This window comes from Prionailurus bengalensis, chromosome B1 (genome assembly GCF_016509475.1).
Source record: "Prionailurus bengalensis isolate Pbe53 chromosome B1, Fcat_Pben_1.1_paternal_pri, whole genome shotgun sequence".
Classification (NCBI taxonomy): Eukaryota; Metazoa; Chordata; class Mammalia; order Carnivora; family Felidae; genus Prionailurus; species Prionailurus bengalensis.
This window is the reverse complement of record NC_057344.1, coordinates 192,173,732-192,201,644: the sequence shown is the minus strand read 5'-3', so window position 1 is coordinate 192,201,644 and position 27,913 is coordinate 192,173,732. Positions and strand designations below refer to the sequence as shown.

The 27,913-nt window shown below is 38.7% G+C and overlaps 1 pseudogene; it reads right to left on the bottom strand.

The window, feature by feature from the left end:
• Positions 1–14,740: 14,740 nt before the first annotated feature.
• Positions 14,741–24,173, bottom strand: LOC122469491 (annotated as a pseudogene).
• Between the last annotated feature and the right edge of the window lie 3,740 nt (positions 24,174–27,913).

Below are 27,913 nucleotides of genomic sequence, written 5' to 3'. Positions count from 1 at the left end.
CCTGTCGTATCTAAAGTCTGATTTTGACAATTTTAAATTTTGTGTTTCCTTGATAAACTTCTAGTACATCTTTTTGTTTTAAGAATAGCCAGTTTCTTTCTGCCAAAAACACAGATAGGTACACTGTACTCTCTAATAGTATTATCTGGAGTGAACTGGGGATATTTAGTGAATTAAAATGTATTTTATCTAGTCTGTAGTCTGGCTTATTTTGAAGACAGGATTAATTTATGATACAAAAATCCCATTCATGATTTTACATAATCGTTGTTATTATTTTTTTTTCTTCTTTTCTTTTTTTTTTCTTTTTTTTTTTTTTTTAATTTTTTTTTTTCAACGTTCATTTATTTTTGGGACAGGGAGAGACAGAGCATGAACGGGGGAAGGGCAGAGAGAGAGGGAGACACAGAATCGGAAGCAGGCTCCAGGCTCCGAGCCGTCAGCCCAGAGCCGTCAGCCCAGAGCCCGATGCGGGGCTAGAACTCACGGACCGCGAGATCGTGACCTGGCTGAAGTCGGACGCTTAACCGACTGCGCCACCCAGGCGCCCCAGGTTATTATTTTTTAATGGGCTACCATCAGAGTAATCTTGGTTTGAGCATCCATTCAGTAAAGTATCAGTTTGCTTCATGCCTTCCAGTGTGTTTGAAATACACTGCTTAGGCTGATGCCTGTTCTACTCCTGTGAGGTAGGTCCTCTCCTCATTATCTCTATGTTTGGAGATAAGGTTCCATTGCTTGGGTGACTGGCCCAGAGTCATTCAGTTTGTGGTGGAACTGGGATTCAAACTCAGGTTTCCTGATAGCAAGCCCCATCTCATCTAGGAATATATTTAATGGCAAATCCAGGACTCCGCCAAATTGAAATCATAAGCCTAAAATTTTATTTAATCAGGACTGTCTCTTCCCCTCAGGGAGCTGGTTTGTGGTGGGCCTTGTGTTTTTTTTTTTTTTGTGTTTTTTGTTTTTTGTTTTTTGTTTTTTGTTTTTTTTAATGCCATCTACTGAGAAGTGCATCTAATACATTATAGAGATCGGGCCCAGGCCTAGATGGGGACCATCTAAGATTGCAGTTTGGAAGTGGCTCTTGTCCTACACTGTGTGACTGTCAGCTTAAACAAAATGAATCTGACTGGTGAAATGCTTGCTAAAGCTAATAGTTGACTGATGGCTTTCCACCCTCCTCCCCCAACCATTAACCCTGCCTAGGGGAGTTTGCTCATGGAGCTACAAGTAAGTGACTGGCAGGCTGGGGAATAGAATGGAGACATCCACAGAACCAGGCACCATGGGGTAATTTTTCTCATCACGACATGACTCTGACAGGTGCAGGGTGGATATGTTTTTATCTCAATAATTTCCCAGTGACATTCTGCTCTGCAGAGAGAAAATGCCAGACGTACACACTCCTCCCATGGCATGCACACAGCGTTGCAAACCCAGGTTAACTGTTTCCTAAGATTTCTGTGTCAGGGTAACTCTGTTGTTTGAATTGATCTGGGAAGAAATCCCTAGTGGTGCTCTTGTTAATTCCAGCTAATCACCCTCTCCAGCAGGAGAACCGAAGGCCGGCTTGTTCCCTTGGTGTGTCTTAGATCTTTAAATGCTTGTGACTTCAAGTACTAACGAGCTAAAGGAAATCTTCCCCACACAGTTTAACCTACTGCTTCTTAAATGACAATCCTCGGGGTCTTTCCTTCACATTCAATCTCTGATAAGCTATTTTATAATTTCCTGATGACAGTTAAATTGAGTCTCGTTAGCGTAGTTACCCAATTTGCTTTCAATAATTCTGCCTTCAGAAACTTCTGATGAGGAGGTTGCAGAAGTGCCACCTCCAACAATCTCTGTGGGGAGGGTGGGGGTGGGGACGGGGGCGTGCAGATGAAATAGTTGGTTTTTAAAACAAAACGGAAAGAAGTAGAGGAAATCATTAAAAAAAAAAAAAGAAGCATATCTGTAAATGCAGAGACCGTTTCCCAGGATTTTATATGGTTAATGAAAAGTCAGACAGCAGATGACATTTACCCTGCTAAATGTTGATGATTAAGAAGGAAAAGGTTATAGCCTGCTTTTTTCCTTCTGGAGCGTCTGTACGAGGGGGTCAACACAAATGTCTGCACAAAAGGAATTGCCTGTTTGTGAACAACCCGAGCCCAACTCCAGTATTGTTGCAATTGTTCTTGATGATGGTAATTACTTTGTGTCCCTCCCTGGGTATTCCCTTTTCTGAATCTGGCCGGTTGAAAGCCTTGCTCCAGCCTCCCAGCCTCTGATAGCCAGCTCCCTCCTGGACACATGCCAGCAGCTGATAATTAAAGTGTTTTCTGGAGGGAGCGTCTCCTTGTACTACCCATTGTGAATGATGTCCTTGGAGTCTGGCTATAGTAATTGAAAAGAAATGAGACCTTTCCAATTTGTCCCTCTTTCTACAGCTCCTGCCCCACCCCTTTCCCAGGACAAAAACATTGTGAAATGCCACACAAGAAAGGAAGGATCCATTTCTGTGAATTTGAAAGCTGAAGCATAATACATCCCCTTCCCCCACCCACAGGACTGGATGTTTCAAGTGTAACCTTCCCATTACAATTATTCTTGCATGATTAAATAGAAACTGTCCTCCTATTATGCTCTTTGTTGATAGATTAAATGTTCCAATGAGACATTAGACTGTATTATAATGAAACATTTCAGGAGCATCAAATTAAAAATTAGGTATGTCTTTGAAGATTACCTTCAATGATTATGTGATTGTTAATTCTAAATAATAAACATTATCAGCATTTTCATATATATATGTGTGTGTGTATATATATATATATATATATATATATATATAAAATCTCACTTGATACTGATAATAATTTTATGAGGTATTCTGCACTGGTATTATAAATCCATTTTTTACCAGTCAGAAAACCTCAACTCAGAGGAATTAAATAGCTTCCCCTAGGTCCCCCAGCTAGTAAGTGGAACTGAGACATGAATACAGTCTTTTCATTTCCAAAGTGACGTTCTTTTCACCATACCATAAGATTATTTATAAAGTCAATGTTCAGAAAGTATATTTTGATTTTCTCAAAATTCTACAAATGTATCTCCAAATTTTAAGTAAATAAGATTGAAAAATTATAATGATTTTCAGAAGATAGAATTTTGATTGAGTTGTATTCTCTCCTACCAAGTGGCCCAAACACACAGAGGGAGAGCAATTATATTACCAACCTTGTTCTCAGCAATGCAACTCATATACAGAACTTGGAAAGGAATTAAAGAGGCTTGTTGGCTTCTGTTCCACAATAAACATGGGAAAAGAGATCAGTGTTTGCTTAATGGAAACCTTAATTCAAATTTCTAATTGAGTATAATGAACAAAGGAGAATGTCCCCAATGCTTGAGAACTGTAAACAGTACAGTGTTCTTTTAATGATCACACACTGATTATCTTAGTGAATCTAAATTACATGGGTCCAAATACTGCTGTGGGAGGCGGAGATCCTCCTTTGTGTTTCCAATAAGCTCTGGGCTGTCATGGCAAGGGAATGTGGGGATGGGCAGGGTTCTTGCTTAGCTGTCATCATGATAGAGTTGCAGACAAGAGGACAATCACTTTTCAAAGAATTATAATAGGGGAAAACCTGAGCTATGACCTTGATTTCAGGATATTGGCTTTTGAAACTCATATATTGGAAATAAGTGTAGATCATGTTTAAATGAATAGGCTCCAGGGGCTAGGCCACCTATACCAAAGATGCTCAGGAGTATTTTTGGAACCTATGGTGTGGTTTGTCTACTTAGAGTTTATATTGACTTCCTTTAACTTCTTCAGGAGTTGCAAATCTTTGTTCACAAGAGACAATTTTATTTTGGAAAAAAAGTAATACTTTTTGGAATCAGAGCAGGTCTGGACAATTAAATGAAGGGATGAGTGGGGGCAAAGCCATGTGGGGTCAAAATGAAGTGTGACAAAGTATGGAGAATCATTTTCTTATCTGCCTCTTTCACTATCTCTGAGTTCAATTCCAGAGGAGACATTCTTAAGTATTTTGAGTGGTAGAAGCATCATTGAAATAAGTCCATTCCTTAGATTTTTTAAAAATAAAATTTTTCTCATTATAAAAAATATATATACATATATATATATATGCACATAGATATACATATATATGTATGTACATGCATATATATATATATACATTCATATATAGACATGTAAAATACTTATATCTATATTTTTTGGTGGAAAATTTAGAAAGTAGCTCTGTAGAAAGGAGAAAACAATCATTGGGATTACCAAGTAGCCATGATGGACCTACTGGTATCCACTCTCTGTTCTAATTCTCTTCACAGACATATGGTAGAACATAGTGATTAGAAGTTTAGGTGGGAGAATCAGACACTTAGGTCCAAATACCAGCTTTATAATTTCCTAGCTCTGTGATTATTGCTAAGTTATCCAAACCCACTCAACTTCTTGTTTTTTCATCTATAAAATAGAGTTTTATAGATGTGCCAAACTTATTGGGTTATTATTCATTTCCTTTTCATGTATTCATTCATTAAACAAATGTTTACTGAGTACCTTTTATGTACTTGAGTCTGTTTTAAGTCCTGGGAACAATAGAGGAGTGGGCACAGTAAGAATCCTGGAACTCAAGAAATATACTGAGAAGGAGATGTACACAAAAGCCTTATAAATAAATTAAAATATGTCATATATAAAGTGCTTATATCAGTCCCAGAGCCTTAATTCTCACAGGGCAATGGCAGGAGGGCCAGATAATGCCTGCACAAAAAGTGGTTGGCATTAAAGGAGAATAATCATGAGCTTAAGGAATCCTGATCATTTATAATGGACAGTAAGTTTTCCTGAACTTTGCCCTGGAGAACAACATTGTTATCTTTATTAAACAGGATATAAATAAACCTGCCTTTTACTGTCTATCTCCTAAGGCTGTTCACTATACAAAATCCTTGGAAGGTAGTCCAGAAAAAAGGAAGCCAGTGACTCTGCTTGCAAGATGTGAGGAAACGCTAGACTTGTGGAGAATTATCTCATAACACTTGCTAGAAATACAAATTCTTGGGTGAATGTAGACCTACTGAATCTGAAACTCTCGGGGTGGAGCTGAACAATTTGTGTTTTAACAGGCATCTAGGTGATTTTGATGCAACTGGAGTTGGAGATCACTGCCTGGGGAATGGACTGAGAACTGACCAGAGAATTTGGGTAGAGTGGATGGGAGTAGGACCTGAAGAGGCAATATCAATTAATGTGAATTGATCTAGAAATCAGGATACTGGGTTTCCACCATTACCTTTGCCATGGAAACCTGAGAAAATAATCTAGTTTTAATGACTTTTTTACATCTGAAAAAGATTTTGAAGATCACCTAGACCTAGGATTCCAAATAGGGATTTTCTTATGTGACAAGTCTAATCTCCTGATCCGCAGGCTTTAGAGGGATTTATAGGTGTCTGCCAGGTTGACAGCTGGGATGTGGGGATACTTTTACAGCTGATATCACCGATCTATCCAAATTTCTTATTTTTCTTCAGGAAAAAAGAAGGCAATTATCTATCCTTTAGTAATTGCTAGTTCTCTGTTCTCTCTTTTCTTCAGGGATCATGCCAATGCTGGCTGTCTTTTACAAGCTTACTTTCTGTTACAATTTTGCATTGCTTTGGTGAATCATCATTGAGGTGGCTGGAGAAGTGTGGGGCACTTGGGTTCTTAGGCTGTGACTTTGTACTCAAATTCAGCCCAGATTGAGGATTTCTGGGGCAAAAGTCTTTGTCAGTTTACTTTTCTTTGAAGTATTACTTGTTCGCAAACCAAATGGATTTTTTTTTTAGTGCTCCTGCAATCAGTAGCAACTAGAGAAAGAGAAAGAAAATGCATCTGAAGTAGTTTCTTGGAAATCATTCAAAGGTTTCAACAAGTTGGATACATTATTTACCACCATGTGAGTTCTCAAAAATAGCTTTTGAACTCAGAATCTTATCTATTTTGACATTAAAAAATTTTTTTATTATTATTTTTAATGTTTATTTATTTTTGAGAGAGAGACAGAGAGACAGAGTGTGAGCAGGGGAGGGGCAGAGTAAGAGGGAGACACAGAATCCGAAGCAGGCTCCAGGCTCTGAGCTGTCGGCACAGAGCCCGATGCAAGGCTCAAACTCATGGACCATGAGATCATGACCTGAGCTGAAGCTGGACGCTTAACCAACTGAGCCACTCAGGCGCCCCTATTTTGACATTTTTTAATGAAATATTTTTAGTCAGCTAAGCACACTGGAAAAAATAAATTTTTCATTTGAATCATAGCCATTTCTTTAAGGTGAATCTTTAATTTTAAGTGTGACTAATACTTCACAATGAATTTAAACAACATTGTGGATAATGGTTTTGATCTGTTTCCAAGAAAAATGAATACTTCATAGCTGCAGATTTGTTACAGTACTAATTAGTTCCTGCACCAGCAAGGACAGTATTCAGGATGAGGAAAAAATGTGGAACAGCAATAGCGGTAGCCAGGGGAGACAGAACAAGAGAGGACATGAGAGAGGAGACAGGAGAGAGGAGAGGAGTAAGGAGAGAAAAAGGAGTGAGAGAAAGAGCAAGAAGGAAAGGAGACCAAGTAAGAGTGTATGAAAGGCAGTGGTCAGGCTCTCTCTACTCCACCCTTGTTAAAGTTGTGTCATTTCCAAGGGATGAGAAGCTGCTCTTCAGTTTCAAGCTAATGCTTTCCCAGAAAATGTTTCCTTTGTTACCTAAATTATTGATTGGGCGATTAGGGATCTAAAATGATACTGTAATTCATTGTAAGATTCTTCTCAAAGTGTGACCTCCTGGAACACACTGATTGAGTTGCTACACTGCCATCTGAGTAATTGAAGAGAGGGTAGAAGTGCCCGAGAGCAGGAAATAGATGTCCATGGAAAATAGATAATTTCTGCAGGGTCCCCTGTGCAAGCCTGGCTCCAGGGGGGTTGAAGAGTCCAATGGAAGGTTGGAAATTGTTCTACACTGTCCTTTATGAGAAAGAGTATAGGGTCTTCCTGCCAGTTCCTGTTCGCAGGGTGGAAATTGTCACTGGACTCTCTGTTTAGGAGTCAAGAGCACTCGCCCCTACCCATCTGTCACACCTGAACACAGAAATTGTTGACCCAGAAGCATGGGTTATCTAGTCATGAATCTGTCAAGGCACGGACGAGTTCTTAGAGTCTGGGAGGTGCAGTGGTATAGCTGTGGAAAGGGTGATATTTGGCATCATAAAGCCCTGAATTTAAATCCTTTCACCCCGCTTAATGGAAATCGTCTTAGAAAAGGTAATGTAATAGATGTCTCTGTTTCTTAGTGTTCCCATCTGTAAAATGGAGATGATGAGAAAACAGTGCGGCCAATACATGGATAAAAGGATAGAATATAAATAAAAGGCTTATTAGTATCATGCCCAGTAAGTATCTCCATAAATTTTAACTGTTAATTCATTTTGCAGTTATATTTATGTTGTCATCCTTTCTATTGTTGTCAGAGGCAGGATGATAAGGGGCAGATTTGGGTATTGGTTCACCAGATAAGGAGCAAATCAAAGGATCTGGGAACCAGTGATGTGTACTAGGACAGAAAGCAACCAGGTCTTGAGAAAAAGATAGAGTATGGAGACCAGAAACTTAAGCTAACACTTAACTTAGTATATTACCAATACTGTTATCCATCATTTACTGATTATCTTCCAAGTGCTACTCTTCTATTGTACTATTATATACAATACTACAGTATTGTATAATCCTCATATCTACTCTCTGAAAAAGAGAGCATTATTTTCTTATTTGAACTAGTGAGAATAAAGGGCTCAGAACATTTAAATAGCAATTGAGAACCCAAGTTCTCATTTCAAGGTCTGTAGTTTTTCCATTGCACCCACACTTCAGGTGAATGCTCTTCAGGTCATTGTAAATATCTGTGGGTTCTGATCTCCTTTCTACATTTTTCTTTTCTATATCTTAATGGCTAGGCTTTTTGGCCCCTGAGAAAGCTTCAGAAGTCTGCTCCTCCCCCCTATCTTTCTCCTCTCATCTCTTTAATTTCCTGGCTCCTGTTTTATTTTGTGTTATTGGTGGGTCTTATTGTACCTCTGATTTTATTATGAGCAAAATACTTTGAAGGGGGGACTATTTCAGTCAGACATTGTCTTTTCCCCCCCATTACCTTCGATCAGGTCTTTATTCAAAATTAGCAGTCCAAAATGATTGGACTTTTATGGAATACACAAATTTAAGTTTTTATGCAGCAGGCTTCTTTAGTTCTGTGGTGGGCTTCTATTCTATTCTTTTCTTTTCTTTTTCATGGCTAAATCTGTTTCTTTTCCAGGCAACTTTGACCATGTCATAACTCATCTGAGCCTTAATGTCTCCACCTACAAATGAAATAATAGATAATAAAGTATCACTGATTGTAATGAGGCATGTAAAGTTAGAGCATTTTTCTTGACTGATATTGGAAGCTTTTTTTTAAAAATTTACATCCAAGTTAGCATATAGTGCAACAGTGATTTCAGGAGTAGATTCATTAATACTCCTTACCCATTTAGCCACCCCCCCACAAACCCACCAGCAACCCTCTGTTTGTTCTCCATATTTAAGAGTTTCTTACGTTTTTCTCCCTCCCTGTTTTTATATTATTTTTGTTTCCTTTCCCTTATCTTCATCTATTTGTATCTTAAAGTCCTCATATGAGTGAAGTCATATGATAATTTGTCTTTCTCTAATTTCGCTTAGCATAATACCCTCTAGTTCTATCCACATAGTTGCAAATGGCAAGATTTCATACTTTTTGATTGCCGAGTAATACTCCATTGTGTGTGTGTGTGTGTGTGTGTGTGTGTGTGTGTGTACACACACTACATCTTCCTTATCCAATCATCCATCGATGGACATTTGGGCTCTTTCCATACTTTGGCTGTTGTTGATAGTGGTGCTATAAACATGGGGGTGCATATGCCCCTTCGAAACAGCATACCTGTGTCCCTTGGATAAATACCTAGTAGTGCAATTGCTGGGTCTTAGGGTAGTTCTATTTTTAATTTTTTGAGGAACCTCCATATTGTTTTCCAGAGTGGCTGCACCAGTTTGCATTCCCAGCAACAAGGCAAAAGAGATCCTCTTTCTCTGCATCCTCGCCATCACCTGTTGTTGCCTGAGTTGTTAATGTTAGCCATTCTGACAGGTGTGAGGTGGTATCTCATTGTGGTTTTGATTTGTGTTTCCCTGATGATGAGTGATGTTGAGCATTTTTTCATGTGTCGGTTGAAGAAGTGTCTATTCATGTCTTTTGCCCATTTCTTCACTGGATGATTTGTTTTTTGGGTGTTGAGTTTGATAAGTTCTTTATAGATTTTGGATATTAACCCTTTATTGGATATGTCATTTGTGAATATCTTCTCGCATTCCGTTGGTTGCCTTTTAGTTTTGCTGATTGTTTCCTTCGCTGCGCAGAAGCTTTTTATACTGATGAGGTCCCACTAGTTCCTTCACTGTGTAGAAGCTTTTTATACTGATGAGGTCCCAGTAGTTCATTTTTGCTTTTGTTTCCCTTGCCTCTGGAGACGTGTTGAATAAGAAGTTGCTGTGGCAGAGGTCAAAGAGGTTTTTGCCTGCTTTCTCCTTGAGGATTTTGATGGTTTCCTGTCTTACATTTAGGTCTTTCATCCGTTTTGACTTTTTGTGTATCGTGTAAGAAAGTGGTCTGGGTTCATTCTTCTGCATGTCGCTGTCTGGTTTTCCCAGAACCACTTGCTGAAGAGATAGTCTTTATTCCATTGGATATTCTTTTCTGCTTTGTCAAAGATTAGTTGACCATATATTTGTGGGTCCATTTCTGGGTTCTCTATTCTATTCCATTGATCTGAGTGTCTGTTTTTGTGCTAGTACCACACTGTCTTGATGATTATAGCTTTGTAGTACAGCTTGAAGTCTGGGATTGTGATATCTCCAGCTTTGTTTTGTTTTTGTTTTTGTTTTTCTCAATATTGTTGTGGATATTCGAGGTCTTTACTGGTTCCATACAAATTTTAGGATTATTTGTTCTAGCTCTGTGAAGAATGCTGGTGTTATTTTGATAGATATTGTATTGAATATGTAGATTGCTTTGGGTAGTATTGACATTTTAACAATATTTCTTCTTCCTATCCAGGAGCATGGAATATTTTTCCATTTTTTTTGTGTGTGTGTCTTCTTCAATTTCTTTCATGAGATTTCTATAGTTTTCAGTGTATAGATTTTTTTCCTCTTTGGTTAGATTTATTCCTAGCTATTTTATGGTTTTGGGAACAATTGTAAATGGGACTGATTCCTTGATTTCTATTTCTGTTGCTTCATTATTGGTGTATAGGAATGCAACCATATTCTGTGCATTGACTTTATATCCTGTGACTTTGCTGAATTAATGGATCAGTTCTAGCAGTTTTTTGGTGTTCCATATAGAGTATCATGTCATCTGCGAACAGTGAAAGTTTGACCTCTTCCTGGCTGATTTGGATGACATTTCTTTGTTTTGTCTGATTGCTGAGACTGACTTCCAGTACTATGTTGAATAACAGTGGCAAGAGTGGACATCCTTGTCTTGTTCCTGACCTTAGAGGGAAACCTCTCAGTATTTCCCCATTGAGGATGCTATTAGCATTGGGTTTTTCATACATGGCTTTCGTGATCTTGAGGTATGCTCCTTATACCCCTACTTTCTTGAGGGTTTTTAACAAGAAAGGATGTTGTATTTTGTCAAATTCTTTCTCGGCATCTATTAAGAGGATCATATGGTTCTTGTCCTTTCTTTTATTGATGTGATGAATCACAGATATTGAACCAGCCCTGCATTCCAAGTGTAAATCCCACTTGGTCGTGGCAAATAACTTTTTTAATGTATTGTTGGAGCTGGTTGGCTAATATCTTGTTAAGGATTTTTGCATCCATGTTCATCAGGGAAATTGGTCTATAGTTCTCTTTTTTTTTGTGGGGTCTCTGTTTTTGGAATCAAGGTAATGCTGGCTTCATAGAAAGAGTTTGGAAGTTTTCCTTCCATTTCTATTTTTTGGAACACCTTCAAGAGAATAGGTGCTTACTCTTCCTTAAACATTTGGTAGAATTCCCCTGGAAAGCCATCTGGCCCGGGACTCTTGTTTTTGGCAGATTTTTGGTTGCTAATTTGATTTCCTTCCTGGTTATGGGTCTGTTCAAATTTTCTCTTTCTTCCTGTTTCAGTTTTGGGAGTGTATATGTTTCTAGGAATTTGTCCATTTCTTCCAGATTGCCCGTTTTATTGGCATATAATTGCTCATAATATTCTCTTATTATTATTTTCATTTCTGCTGTGTTGGTTGTGATCTCTCCTTTCTCATTCTTGATTTTATTTATTTGAGGCCTTTCCTTTTTCTTTTTTATCAAACTGGCTAGTGGTTTATCAATTTTGTTAATTCTTTCAAAGAACCAGCTTCTGGTTTCATTGATCTATTCTACTTTTTTTTTTTTTTTTGGTTTCGATAGCATTAATTTCTGCTCTAATCTTTGTTATTTCCTGTCTTCTGCTGGTTTTGGGTTTTATTTGCTGTTCTTTTTCCAGCTCCATAAGGCATAAGGTTAGGTTGTGTATCTGAGATCTTTCTTCCTTCTTTAGGAAGGTCTGGATTGCTATATACTTTCCTCTTATGACTGCCTTTGCTGTGCCCCAGAGGTTTTGGGCTATGGTATTATCATTTTCATTGACTTACATATACTTTTTAATTTCCTCTTTAACTTCTTGGTTAGCCCATTCATTCTTTAGTATGATGTTCTTCAGTCTCCAAGTATTTGTTACCTTTCCAAATTTTTTCTTGTGGTTGATTTCGAGTTTCATAGCATTGTGGTCTGAAATTATGCACAGTATGATCTCGACCTTTTTGTACTTACTTAGGGATAATTTATGTCCCAGTATATCGTCTATACTGAAGAACGTTCCATGTGTACTGGAGAAGTACTGCTTTAGGATGAAATGTTCTGAATATATCTGTTAAGTCTATCTGGTCCAGTGTGTCATTCAAAGCCATTGTTTCCTTGTTGATTTTCTGTTTAGATAATCTGTCTATTGCTGTAAGTGGGGTGTTGAAGTCCCTTACTATTATGGTATTATTATCAATGAGTTTCTTTATGTTTGTGATTAACTGATTCATACATTTGGGTTCTTTCACATTTGGTGCATAAATGTTTACAATTGTTAGGTCTTGGTGGATAGCCCCTTAATTATGATATAATACCCTTCTTTATCTCTTATTACAGTCTTTATTTTAAAGTCTAGATTGTCTGGTTTAAGTATGGCTACTCCAGCTTTCTTTTGTCGACCATTGACATGATAGATGGTTCCCCATCCCTTTACTTTCAGTCTGAAGGTGTCATTTAGGTCTAAAGTGGATCTCTTGTAAACAGCATATAGATGGATCTTATTTTCTTATCCATTCTGTTATCCTATGTCTTTTGATTGGAGCCCTTAGTTCATTGACATTTAGAATGAGTATTGAAAGATACAAATTTATTGTCATTATGTTGCCTGTAGAGTTGGAGTTTCTGGTGGTGTTCTCTGGTCTTTTCTAGTCTTTGTTGCTTTTGGTCTGCCTCTCTCTCTCTCTCTCTCTCGCCCTCTCTCTCTCTCTCTCTCTCTCTTTGCCTTTTCTTCCCCCAGAGAGTCCCCTTACAATTTCTTGCAGGGCTGGTTTAGTAGTCATGAACTCCTTTAATTTTTGTTTGTCTGGGAAACTTTTTCTCTCTCCAGCTTTGCTAGATAAGGAATTCTTGGGTACATATTTTTCTGATTCGCAAATTGAATATATCCTGCCACTCCATTTTGGTTTGCCAAATTTCTGTGGATAGGTCTGCTGCAAACCTGATCTGTCTTCCCTTGTATGTTAAGGATGTTATCTTCCCTTGCTGCTTTCATGATTCTTTTCTTGCCTGAGTATTTTGTGAATTTGACTATGATAGGCCTTGCTGATGGTTGGTTTTTGTTGAATCTAATAGGAGTCCTCTGTGCTTCCTGGATTTTGATGTCTATGTCTTTCCCAGGTTGGGAAAGTTTTCTGCTATGATTTGTTCTCATAAACCTTCTACCCCTTTTTCTCTCTCTTCATCTTCTGGGATCCCTATGATTCTGATATTGTTCCTTTTTAATGAGTCACTTAGTTCTCCAATTCTTAAATTGGGCTCTTTTGTCTTAGTCCCCCTTTTTTTCTGCTTCATTATTCTCCATAAGTTTGTCCTCTATAGCGCTGCTTTGCTGCTCTGCCTCATCCATCCTTCCTGCCATGGCAACATTCAAGATTGCAGGTCTGTTATAGCATTTTTTAAATTTCATCCTGACTAACTTTTACTTCTTTTATCTCCACAGAAAGGGATTCTAATCTGTTTTCAAGACTAGTTAGTATTCTTATTATTGTGATTCTAAATTCTGGTTCAGACATCTTGCTTGTATCTGTGTTGATTAAGTCCCTGGCTGTCATTTCTTCCTGCTCTTTCTTTTGGGGTGAATTCCTTCCTTTCATCATTTTGAAGGAAGAAAGAAATTAATAAGGTAAAAAAAAATTAAAATTAAAAATTTTAAAACAACACACACACAAAAATCAAATGATGCTAGATCCTAGGTGTGTTTTGGTCTGTTTGTTGAAAGGGGCTTACTAGATTAGAGAAAAAAGAGAAAGATAAGAAAAGACAAAAAAAGGGGCGCCTGGGTGGCGCAGTCGGTTAAGCGTCCGACTTCAGCCAGGTCACGATCTCGCGGTCCGTGTGTTCGAGCCCCGCGTCAGGCTCTGGGCTGATGGCTCAGAGCCTGGAACCTGTTTCCGATTCTGTGTCTCCCTCTCTCTCTGCCCCTTTCCGTTCATGCTCTGTCTCTCTCTGTCGCAAAAATAAATAAACGTTGGAAAAAAAAATTTAAAGAAAAGACAAAAAAAAAAGAAAAAGAAAAAAAGAAGAAAAGGAAAAAAAAGGAAAACATTTGAAAATTTGAAAAATGTACGCAATGAAATAGAATAAAATTAAGTGATGGAAGCAAAATATAATTTGAAAAATTTACAAAGAAGTAAAAAATATATTAGAAAAAATTAAAGAAAAATATTTTTAATAATAATTGAAAATAAAAATAATTTTTTCTCTTTCTGTATTCAAGAAAAAGAAAAGAAACAAAAAAGAAAAAAATTGAATAAATGGACCAGTGAACAGACTGAGATACAACTGAAATTACCTTGTTTTCCCCTAGCAGTCAAAGTATGAAGCACTTTATAGTCTGTAAACTAAGCAGGCAGAGAGACTTGTGGTGTTCCTGAAGAGCGAGGTTGTTCCAGTTGGGTGGGGCTTAGTGTAATGGCTCCATTATCCACTAGATGGCGCTGCTTAATTTACTGGGGTGGATTGTTGTGGTACTTGTAAGTGCATATGCGCATGTGTGGGAGGGGTGAAAATGGCACCACCCAGCTACCCAGTCTCTAGTATGGGAACTCTGTTCTCCCCGATCAGCAATCATGCACCTGTCCTTTGTCTCTGGCTTCCATCCACTCCCTGCTTGTACCCTGTCCATGACCAAGCCATCAGATTGCCAGGTAGCACCTCCCTCCTGAATTTTATCTTGGATGCAGATGTGTTTCCCAACCCCTCACTTCTGAGAAACTGCGACTTTGACCCACTCAGACCTTCGGGGGAGGGTCTCACCAAGCAATGGCTAGGTGCCAGCCTCACCCAGGAACATTTGCAGGACTGTGCTGCTGCTAATTCCCAGAGACTCTGGCTGGGTGCCAGCTTGCCCCAGAAAAAGGTGATGCGATCGTGTAGCAGCAGCCTTTCAGGGATTATGGAAAACCACAACATACATCTGGTGCCAGGCTTCACCCTTAACGTCTTTGTTCCAGAACCAGCAAATGTGGTTGTTCTCTGGGGTCTGCTGTGACCTTTGCCTGTGGGATGGCCGCACAGCCTCTACCAAATGTCCTTCCAGCAGGGGAACCACCTCTGCCTGTGTGGCCCAAGGACCCCAAGGACTTCACTCTCTGCTCCTGGGGATTCACTCTTCCCACCAGAGCTCCACCAGGTGTCAAGCTGTGGAGTTTTAGACTCTGCACTCCCCTGTTTATAGAGTCTTAATGGAATTTAAACCCTCTCCTTTCTCCTTTCTCCTTGTTTTGTTCAGTCCTTGTGGCTGTTTCCACTTTTTCCACTTTCTCTCCAGCTGCTTTTGGGTGCTTTTCCCACACTCTCCCCTCATCTCTGTTCTCTCTCCACAAGCAAAAGCAGCTCCCTGCCCTCCCTCCGCAGCTTCTCTCTCCCCCAGTTCACCTCTCCATGCCATGTACCTGCTGAGTTCTGTGGTCAGATTGTGCAGATTATTGTGTTAATCCTCAAACAGTTTTCTAGGTGTGCAGGATGGTTTAGTGTTGATCTGGCTGTATTTCATGGACGAGAGATACAAAACAAACCTCCATGCTGTTCTGCCATCTTGGCCCCTCTCCCATGGTGGGTTTCTTTTCTGCAGGCTTCCTCTATGCTTCTGGTTTCTTGGTAGCTGCAGGCTTTTTTCCTGCCAAAGGTTTCTTTTTCCTTTTTTTTTAAATTTTTTTCCAAAAATTCATTCAAGTTATAACCTATAGTGTAGTATTGGTTTTAAGAGCAGAATTTAGTGATTAATCACATATAACACCCAGTGCTTATCCCACAAGTACCCTTTTTAATGCCTATCACCATTTAGCCCATTCCATACCCACCTCCCTACAGCAATCCTTAGTTTTCTCTAGTTAAGAGTTTCTTATCATTTGTCTCCCTCTCTGTTTTTATTTTTCCTTCCCTTCCCCTATATTCATCTGTTTTGTTTCTTAAATTCCACATATGAGTGAAATCACATGATATTTGTCTTTCTCCGATTGACTTATTTCACTTAGCATAATACACTTTAGTTCCATCCACATTGTTGCAAATGACAAGATTTCATTCTTTTTGATCACCAAGTAATATTCCATTGCGTGTGTGTGTGTGTGTGTGTGTGTGTGTGTGTGTGTATGTGTGCATGCCATATCTTCTTTATCCATTAACCAGTCAAAGAACATTTGGGTTCTTTCCATAACTTGGCTATTGTTGATAGTGCTGCTATTAACATTGGGGTGCGTGTGTCCATTCAAATCAGTATTTTTGTATCCTTTCGATTAATACTTAGTAGTGCAATTCCTATATCATATGGTAGTTCTATTTTTAACTTTTATAGAGCCTCCATATTGTTTTCCAGAATGGCTGCACCAGTTTGCATTCCTACCAACAGTATGAGAGTGTTCCTTTTTCTCTGCATCCTTGGTAACATCTATTATTTCCTGAGTTGTTAATTTTAGCCCTTCTGACAGGTATGACATGGTATCTCATTGTGGTTTTGTTTTGTTTTGTTTTGTTTGTTTGTTTGTTTGTTTTATTTTTTAGAGAGAGAGAGATCAAGAGCAAGTGAGCAAGCAGAGGGGAAAGGCAGGGTAGAGGGGAGAGAGAATCCCGTGGCCATGAGATCATGCCCTGAGCCAAAATCAATAGTTGGACATTCAAGTGATTGAGCCACTCAGGTGACCCCTCACTGTGATTTTGATTTGTGTTTCCCTGATCATGAGTGCCATTGAGAATTTTTTTCATGTATCTGTTAGCCTTTTGTATGTCATCTTTGGAGAAATGTCTGTTCATGTCTTGTGCCCATTTCTTAACTGGATTATTTATTTTTTGGGTGTTGAGTTTGAGAAGGTATTTATAGATTTTGGGTACGAGCCCTTTATCTGGTATATCATTTGCAAATATTTTATTCCATTCTGTAGGCTGCCTTCTAGTTTTGTTGATTGTTTCCTTCACTGTGCAGAAGGTTTTTGTCTTTATGAAGTCCCAATCGTTCATTTTTGCTTTTGTTTCCCTTGCCTCCAGCGACATGTCTAATAAGAAGATGCTGCAGCCAAGGTCAGAGAGGTTGCTGCCTGTGTTCTCCCTTAGGGATTTTAATGGTTTCCTGTCTCACATTTAGGTCTTTCATCTATTTTGAATTTATTGTTGTGTATAGGTAAGAAAGTTGTCCAGTTTCATTGTTTTGCATGCCACCGTCCAGTTTCCCCAGCACCATTTGTTGAAGACACTGTCTTTTTTCCATTGGATATTCTTTCCTGCTTTGTCAAATGTTAATTGACCATATAGTTGTGGGTTCATTTCTGGGTTCTCTATTTTGTTCCATTGATCTAAGTGTCTATTTTTGTGTCAGTACCATACTGTCCTGTGATTAAAGCTTTGCCATACAGTTTAAAGTCTGGAATTGTGATGCCTCCCTCTTTGTTTATCTTTTTCAAAATCACTTTTAGGGTCTTTTCTAATTTCATACAAATTTTGTGATTGTTTGTTTGGCTCCGTGAAGAATGCTGGTGTTATTTTGATAGAGATTACATTGAATGTGTAGATTGCTTTGGGTAGTATAGACATTTTAACAATATTTGCTCTTTTAATCCATGAGCATGGAATATTTTTCCTTTTCTTTGTGTCTTCTTTAATTTCTTTCATAACTGTTCTGCAGTTTTCAGAGCACGGATCTTTTACCTCTTTTGTTATGTTTATTCCTAGGTATCTTATGGTTTTTGGTGCAATTGTAAATGGGATCAATTCCCTGATTTCTTTTCTGCTGTTTCGTTATGGGTGTATAGAAATGCAACAGGCTTCCTACATTGATTTCATATCCTGAACTTTGATAAATTCGTACGTTAGTTCTAGCAATTTTTTGGTGTAGTCTTCTGGGTTTTCCACATAGATTATCATGTTATCTACAAAGAGTGAAAGTTTGATTTACTTCTTGCCAATTTGGATGCTTTTTATTTCTTTTTATTGTCTGATTGCTGACACTACGACTTCCATTAATATGTTAAATAGTAATGGTGAGAGTGGACACCATTGTCGTATTCCTGATCTTAGGGAGAAAGGTTCTCAGTGTTTCCTTATTGAGGATGATATTAGCTGTGGGTCTTTTATTTATTGCCTTTATGATACTGAGGTATGGTTCCATCTATTCCTACTTTGTTGAAGGTTTTTATCAAGAATGGACGCTGTATCTTGTCAAATGCCTTTTCTGTATCAATTGAAAGAATCATATGATTCTTATCCTTTCTTTTATTAAGGTGGTGTATTATGGTGATTGATTTGTGAATATTGAACCAACCCTGTAGCCCAGGAATAAAATCCAGTTGATCATGGTTAATAATTGTTTTAAGTACTGTTAGATTTGATTTGCTAGTATCTTGTGCAGATTTTTTTGCATCCAGATTCATCAGGGATATTCATCTATAACTCTCCTTCTTAGTGGAGTCTTTGGTTTTGGAATCAAGGTAATGCTGGCCTCACAGGATGAATTTGGCAGCTTTCCTTCCATTTCTATTTGTTGGAACAATTTCAGAAGAATGGGTATTAATTCTGCTTTAAATGTCTGGTAGGGGGCGCCTGGGTGGCGCAGTCGGTTAAGCATCCGACTTCAGCCAGGTCACGATCTCACGGTCCGTGAGTTCGAGCCCCGCGTCAGGCTCTGGGCTGATGGCTCAGAGCCTGGAGCCTGTTTCCGATTCTGTGTCTCCCTCTCTCTCTGCCCCTCCCCCGTTCATGCTCTGTCTCTCTCGGTCCCAAAAATAAATAAACGTTGAAAAAAAAATTTTTTTTTAAAAATGTCTGGTAGAATTCCCCTGGGAAGCCATCTGGCCCTAGACTCTTATTTGTTGGGAGATTTTTGATTACTGATTCAATTTCTTTACTGGTTATGGGTCTGTTCAAATTTTCTATTTCTTCCTCTTTCAGTTTTGGTAGTTTCTAATCTTTCTTGGAATTTATCCACTTCTAGATTGCCCAATTTATTGGTATATAATTGCTGATAATATTCTATTATAATTGTATTTCCATGGTGTTTGTTATAATCTCTTCTCTTTCATTCATGATCTTACTTATTTGACTCCTTTCTCTTTCTTTTTAATAACTCTGACTAGGGGCTTATCAATTTTGTCAATTCTTATAAAGAACAAGCTCCTAGTTTTGTTGATCTACTATTTTTTAAAATTTCTATATCGTTTGTATCTGCTCTCATTTTTATTTCCCATTTTCTTCTGGTTTTAGGTTTATTTACTGTTATTTTTCCAGCTCCTTTAGGTTTAAGGTTAGGGTGTGTATTTGAGACCTTTCTTGCTTCTTGATATAGGCCTTATTGCTGTATACTTCCTTCTTTTGCCCTCCTTTGCTCCATCCCAAAGGTTTTGGATTGTCATGTTTTCATTTTCATTTGCTTACATTTATTATTTTAATTTCTTATTTAATTTACTGGTTAGCCCATCACAGTTAGTAGGATGTTCTTTAATCTCCATGTATTTGTGGTCCGTCCAGTTTTGTTTGTTTGTTTGTTTGTTTGTTTTTGTGTTTGACTTCAAGTTTCATAGCATTGTAGTCTGAAAATATGCATGATATTATCTCAATCTTTTTGTCCTGGTTAAGGCCTGATTTGTGACCCAGTGTATGATCTATTCTGGAGAAGGTTCCACGTGTACTTTAAAAGAATGTGTAGTCTGCTGCTTTAGGATTAAATGCTCTGAATATATGTTAAGTCCACCTGGTCCAGTGTATCACTCAAAGCCATTGTTTCCTTGTTTATCTTCTGCTTAGATGATCTGTCCATTGTTGTAAGTGGGTGTTAAAGTCCCCTAGTATTATTATATTACTATCAATGAGTTTCTTTGTTAATTTATTTGTATATTTGGGTGCTTCCAAGTTTGGCACATAAATATTTACAATTATTATATCTTCTTGCTGGATAGACCCCTTTATTATGATATAGTGCCCTTCATCTCTTATTACAATCTTTGGTTTAAAATTTAGTTTGTCTGATATAAGTATGGTTACTTAGTTTTTTTGTGTGTGGTTTTTTTGATGTCCATTGACATGATAAATTGTTCTCCATCTCCTCACATTCAATCTGGAAGTGTCTTTGAGTCTCATGTGAATATTTTATAAGCAGCATATCAATGGATCTTGTTTTTTTATGCATTATGCTACCTTATGTCTTTTGATTGGAGTATTTGGTCCATTTACATTCAGAGTAAATATTGATCAGTATGAATTTGGTGCCATTGTATTACCTGTAAAGTTGCTGTGCTTGTAGATTGTCTCCATTCCTTTCTAGTCTTTGTTGGTTTTGGTCTCTCTTTCCTGATCAAAGTGTCCACTTTAATATTTATTGCAGAGCTGGTCTAGTGTTTACAAACTCCTTTAGTTTTTGATTGTCTTGGAAGCTCTATCTCTCCTTCTATTCTGAATGATAGCCTTGCTGGATAAACTATTCTTGGCTGTGGGGCACCTGGGTGGTTCAACTGGTTAAGTGTCAGACTTTGGCTCAGGTCATGATCTCACAGTTCTTCAGTTGGAGCCCCACATCAGGCTCTGTGCTGACAGCTCAGAGCCTGGAGCCTGTGTAGGATTCTGTGTCTCCCTCTCTCTCTGCCCCTCCTCTGCTCACACTTTCTCTTTCTCTCTCTTAAAAGTAAAGAAAAACATTAAAAAAATTAAAAGTATTCTTAGCTGAGTATTTTCTCCATTTATCTCATTGAATGTATCATGCCACTCACTTCTGACCTGCCAACTCCCTGGACAGGTCTGCTGCTAACCTAATATGTCTATCCTTACAAGGTTAAGGACCTTTTTTTCCTAGCTGCTTTCAAAATTCTCTTTTTCTTTGATTTTTTGCAAGTTTTACTATATGTCTTGGTGTTGACCTGTTTTGGTTGATTTTGAGAGGGGGGTGTCTCTGTGCCTCTTGGACTTGAATGCCTGTTTCCTTTCTCAGATTATAGAAGTTCTCAGCTATGATTTTTCAAATAAACCCTCTGCACCTTCCCTACTCTTCTTCTGGGACTCCTATGATACAGATAGTATTGTGCTTTATGGAATCACTTAATTCCCTGGGTCTATAGTCTTGATCCAATAGTTTTCTTTCCTTCTTCTTTCCAGCTTCAATATTTTCCATAACTTTATCTTTTATATCACTTATTCATTCCTCGGCTTCTTCCATCCTCATTGTGATTACAATCAGTCAGTTTTGTATCTCAGGTATAGCATTTTTTTTTTTAACTTCAACCTATTTTTTAGGTCTTTTATCTCTGCAGCAAGGGTTTCTCTGGTGTCTCCTATGCTTCTTTCAAGCCCAGCTAGTATTCTTATAACTGTTGCTCTAAATTCTTGTTCAGATATATTGCTTATATCTTTTTTGAGTAAATCCCTGGCTGTGATTTCTTCTTGATCTTTCTTTTGGGGAGAATTATTTCATCTTGTCATTTTGTCCAGGTTTCTGTGTTTTGTGTGTTATGAAGTCTTGTTATGTTTCCTGATCCTGAGAGTAATGCTATATTGAGAAAGGGTTATACACTTTACAAAGCCTGGTGCTTCAGGAAATGGTTAAGGTGTATGCTGTGTACACTCTACTGTTATGATTTGGCTGCTCTTTGCCCCAGTTAAGTCGTGTGCAGAGTACCTCCTTGCTTGTAGTGGAGAGTGTTTGGACCTTTAACTAGGTGTGCTTTAATTTGTTTGTTTAAATAAGCCTGATTAAATATAAAAAAGTGCTGATCCAAAGAGAGAGAAAAGGAAAAGGAAAAAAAATCCCCAGATAAGCAAATAAACAAAAAAGTATAAGCCTCATTCCAAAGAAAAAGAAAGAAAACAACAACAACAACAACAAGCAAACAAAGAAATCCTAGTCCTATTTCCACCAGAACTAAAGCTGACACTTTGGAGCACTCTATGATCAGTAGACTTGGTGCATACAGGGGGCCTGTGCTGGTTCTCTGGGGGAGAGACCTGCCATGCTGGCTTACAGTCAGATCTGCTTTAGAAAAGATGTTCCTACAGGGCCCAGCATGGCGAGGTTTGGTGTAAGCGGCTCCACCCTCCACTGAGGGCGCTATGTTGTTCATTGAATGTAGGTGTTCCAAACATGCTGGCTGTCAGGGGAAAATGGTGTCACCCACTCTCTTATCCCTGTTTAGGGGAGCTCATGCCCACTGCTGTTCAGGAAGCCCTCACAGAAAAGCGAACAACCTCCCTTTTTGTGTCCTAGGCTTCCATCAGTTCCCTGCCCTCAACCTGTCTGTGCCTGGGACCAATGAATACCCAGTGCCACAGTACTCCTGTGTTTTATTTCTGGCCTGTGGCTGGGATTCAACACTCTAAATTGTAAAGGATCAGCAAGACACAGACCAGATTCCCTTCTCCAGAGAAGGAGGTCTGTGCTGTGTCTGGTGCTAGCTTTTTCCCAATGAAGCAGTTGCACAGCTGCGTAGGCACTTGGAGTTTATGGTGAAGCACAGCAAAAAGCTGTGATCAGGTTATCTGTCCTCCGTGTGCATTTCTGTCCCTTGCAGATGAATGGCTGCTCACTGGTGCCCACTCAGTCCTTTGTCCTTGGAGAGGCAGTATACCCTCTTCCAAATGTACTCCAGGAAAGGGAACATTCTCTCCTAGTGCGACCCAGGGGATCTCTACACCACACTGTCCTCTGTCCAGTCTGTCCAGTGTTTGCCTTTCTCCCTAGGAGCACTGCTGCCCACCTGGCTTGACTCCAGCAAATGGTGCTGACTTCTAAAACCTCAGAATTTGAGTTCCATTGTTTGTAAAAACTTGCAATAGTCAGTTCCTGTTGATTCCCCAGTCAGTGGTTTGGGGGGAGTGTATTTCTTGCATGAACCCCACGCACTGCTCTCTCCCCCTCTCTTTTTCTCTGTCTTCTCTCTGTGAAAAGGGCTCCCTCTCCACTGCAACACCACAGCTTTTCTCTCCCCCATTTTACATCTCTGCACCTGCCACCTTCTCTTCTCTAATTGTGAGGATCATTCTCTTCATCCTCAGATCGATTTGTTAGGTGTTCCAAATGATTTGATGTTGATCTAGCTATGTTTGAGAGATGAGGCAAGCCCGGGGTCCCCCTACTACACTGCCATTATAACTCCTCCTCTTCTGCTTCTTAACACTGACAGCCTTCTTTCCTTTCTTCCCTACCACAAGCTTCTGGCCTGGAACCCTTTTATATGATTTGGCTTCTAATACTGCTCCTGCCTTATCCATCTGGAATTTGTGATTCTTGGCCCAGTGAAGAATGGTGTTCTGGTGCATGGTCTTTGCACATGGGTGTAGCTTCAATATGATTCTCAGGTTTTTCAGTGAATACTTCTTCAGAACTCTGCACTGAATCTTCTTATGTGGTACTTGGAGGGCTCTTGGGATCTCTGGGCTCTTCAAGATTCTGCTAAGGTCTGTATTAAGCATCTTGTGCATGGGAAGATTGTAGTCACTCCTGAGGGAGGCATGCTTATCCCTAGTGCCATACAGAGTGTCTAGCTTGCAGAAAACAAGCATTTCAATCCAAATGCAGAAAGGCCCCATATGCCTACCAGGAGTAAGTTTCAAAATGTTCTATGTGCTTATATTAAGTAAAGTAATTCCACAGATGTTTCTGAAGGCCTTAATGTTTCTTCATTATAGATGATGCAGGGGCCCCTGTGCTGGATACAATGACAGTTGCTCATTTTGCCCTTGCCAGCTCTCATTCTCTGAGAGGCATAGACCTTTTTGATATCATTCTTCCTTGGTCTTTTTATAGCCTTCAACCACCAAAGAAAGTTCAGGAACTTCCTCAATATGAAGACTTTTAGACATGACCGGCACTGGTAAGGCTGAGGCAGCCAGGGCAGAGTGATGGCATATTGCTTCTGTGTTGTGTTCATTCTGTGGTGCCAAAGGCACCAGGTTTTGGTTGGTGCAAACATGTGGCCCCTATGACACATATTTCCAAAAGCACCCTGGACAGAATGGTGAGTTCCACCACTTCGAACTCTGGAAATTTGAGTCATGGCTCTGCCAGTCTCTAAGACTCAGCACTGGTTTGATGACCTGCTAATTCACTGACACCAGATGGCTGTTTGCTGTTTTCATGCAAGTTGGTGTGAACAAAGTTCGTGGTATTGGGTCAAATGGGAGCCTTGAACACTGCGGACAAAGTAACATTAATTTCCAGATGACTCCTCCTTCTTGGAGTATACGGATATCAATGGAGGAGCACAGTCCATCATAGGGAGAGGAGAGTGCCATGCTCCTGTATCAGTTGGATATTGTATGTAGCAATTCATCCCCAAACACCTATTTATTATTTCTCAAAGTCTGTGAGTTGACTGAGGGTTGACTGATCTTGGCTGGGCTTGGCTTGCAGGTGGCTGTGCTCCATCCTCCTGCTAGGATCGTCAAGCCAGCCCCAGTTTGTTCTTGACAGTGGCAATGGCAGAGGTTCAAAAGAGCAAGTGGAAGCATACAAGACTTTTCAAAGCCATCTTATTCTGTGGGCCAAAGAAAATCACATGTTTGAGCCCCAAATTAGGAAGTAGTGGTACCCTCATCTACAGTGGATGACACTACAAAAATATATGGCAAAAATATATGACACTACAAAAATATCTCTATATATGGATATAGAATTAGGGAGAGGCAGGGAATTAGGACTCTTGATGCAATTTATCACAGAGATGTGTCAACCAAGCAATCATTTTGCAATCTACTGTTACTTGTTGGTTTCTCTTACTCTGACTTAAGGAAGGGTTAGCTCCCTTCTGAATCCTGACAACCATGGGAATCTGTTATCTTCTTGGAGGTGTTTGACTCTGAGTGTTGCTTTTTCCAGTTTCTTATTCTGCTTCCTCTCCCCTATGAAATTGTAAGCTCTGGAGTATCTTCAAACTTGAATCATTAAGTAGGGCACATTTGTGAAGTAACAGGTTTTTTTCCTTAAAAAGTCTTTATTTTCTTCAATAAGTAGGGACAATATGAGTATGTACATTCACATTATAATCTGGTTTTCTTGTATTTTAACTGGTATTGTATCCCTGTAACACTTTTCCTGGTATTATGGTGTTTTACTGAACCCTGTAAGACATAATACCTTTTGTTTGCTAATGGCAGAATTTAAAGCAAGAAATAATACTGACTGAGTAATGGAGGGGCTGTGAAATTGAAATCAACTCCTGTATTTGGACATGAATCCTGATTATTGCCCAGAATGGGTGTTCACACATGACCCTGATGGGCTGTATGAATAAAACTCTTATTTTTATTCTTCAAAATTCACCCATCCAAGGTAGGAATCTGAAACTTTTTGACCTTGTTCTTGGAAGGAGTTATAACATGCCATTTAAATCAATATTAACCTGGCCTCCAAAACCATGTGGAATCTGGGCTTTTCATTCTTTGCATTTTGCATTCTTTTTCCTTCTTTCCAACAACATTCTTACCAAACATGCCTCTTCTTCCTTTCTTAAATACCAAGCTACTCCATGCCTCAGTTCTTTGTACCACCCATTCCATCTGCTGGAATGTTCTTTCCCCAACCAGCTGTCTTTCACCTACCTAAATTCCTGCGTGTGCATTGGGACTAAGTTAAATCCTAATTTATTTGAGAAGCTGTCCTGACCTCACAGTTGTGATTACCCAATCTGTCACCCTGTGCTAGAACTCTCCATCTTCCTTCCTAGAACTTTTCACATTTCTAGTGACTGAATGAATCATTGCATGGTTTTATTTTGTTTTGTTTTGTGTGTGTTTTCCTTTCTGGCCTCTTAGTTCCTTGAGAGTTAGTACACCTTGTTTCCCTAGCCCCTGGCCTATGGTGTTTGGCACAGAGAAGGTTGTGAGTTCCCATTTGTTGAATGAATGAATGTACGAGGCAAGTTTGCAGAGACATAGATACTCCGAACTGTAATAGACTGTAAAAGTTCCCATCTTATGGCTTCTACAGCAACTCTCCTGGTCTCCAGGTACTGATTGCTTCTGCTTGAATGCTTCCCCCAAATGGGAACTCATTCTTCTTGATGCTGTCAATTTCATCTTTTTAACAGTTATAAAATTTTCATGTTTCCATTTCCATTAAACTAGAATGTGTCATCTCATAACTCTTATCTATTGATTTTATGTCAATCCCCTTGGGATTTTATAAAACAACCTTAATTTATCTATTATTTGTCAGTGTTTTGTGTATTTGAAAATAATGATTGTAATTCCTATGCATTTTTAATTGAAATACTCAATCTTTTATATGCACACTTTATCAACATTATCTAATTTAATTGTCAACATGATCCTCAATGAGTTGTATTAGTATCCCCATTTTACAGATGAGAATACTGAGGCTGAAAGAGTTTAAAGAATTACCCAAAAGCATGGAATCAGTAAGTGGCAGAACCTGGATTTGAAACCAGGAACCATAATTTTTGTAACCCAGATTCTTGTTATGCTGAGGGGACTAATATAGATATTATATTTAACAAATGTGAAGGACTTTGTAGAAATTAACACACTGGGTTGCTTTTCCCTTACTTTTTGACCTTCATACTCTTGTGAATAGTGCTATAAGATGCTTTTGTTCATATTTCATTCACGTTGGCAATCTTTCATCCCTTTCTGCATTCACCTGATGGCCACCATATAGGGCTGCATGTGTAACTAGATATCCATTCCTGTATGATGAATCTAGTACCCTGAACCTTGATAATGGCAATGACAAGCATTTTTAGCCCTACGACATTTTTACTCCATTTTGCCATCTCTTCTGGTGTTTCTAAGTACTTGATCTCTGGCTTCATCCAAGCGTCTTTAGCCCTATACTTACTTTCTCCCTTCTATAATATCTAACACTGATCTTGTACTGACATTGATTCTCCCTTACTCTTTTTCATTCATGCTTGCAACATCTACCTTTTGTACCACTGGGGAACATCCTAAAATAATCTCTGTGTCAATTTAGTTACATTATGCTGCTGTAACAAACAACACCAAAATATTAGTGGCTTTCATAGAAAAGGCTTATTTTTAATTCATGCTTAATGTCCTTAGTAAGTTAATATGCAGACTGTTGATCACAGTTCCTCAGAGACTCAAGCTAATAGAGCAGCTACTATCTTGAACATGACCTGTTATTGTGACATTTAAAAAAAAAAAAAAGATGAGTCCTATTGTCTCTTATCAACAATTGAGTACGTTAGCCTGGAAGTGACACTAGTCATATGACCCACCCAATCATAAGGGGGCCAGAGAGGACATTTCTGACATATGAGCATACATTGGGGAACTAAGAAACATTTGGTTTATATTTGATAACTTAGTTTGTAAGACTAAGATTTGTCTTAGGGATAATTAGGTTATATTAAATAGAAACCTACTCAGTGTAGCTCATTGGGAATTTAAAATAGAAATTTATTATAAGGAATCAAAGGATTTTAATGGAATCCAAGAGTTGAAGTACAGTAACTGTACTTCATAAAGTATGAAGTACATAAATATGGATCTTCATAGCTATCATAAGCTATAGATTTTGAGAACTGGAAGGCTTCCAAAAACTAGGCAGCAATTCCATTGCTCTCTTTGTCTTTAGAAACAAATGACCTCTCATCTCTCTTTCCTTGCACATTGGATCCATTCTCTCTCTCTTTTTTCCTGCAAACTAGCCTTCCCTGTTTATTTTTTAGCACATGCGACCCTAAAATTGACCATCTCAGAATGGGAGGCTTAATTCTTAAGTCGATTTGACCTTATAATTGCAGGGCCTACAGCTTACTAACCCAGATTCTCTCTTCTCCTTGGGTTGGTATCCTTCCATGGTTCAATTAATAACTATTATTGGCAGGGCAAAGATGATGTTAGATAGTAGTAAGTAGTCCTGTCTCTAGGGAGAACGGAAGAGGAATTGATTGGAATCTTTATCACTTTAGCCTTTTCTATTACTAGTTTAAATGACCAATAATACAGTTCCTCAGAAAAGGGATTAGACATCATCTTTCCAAAT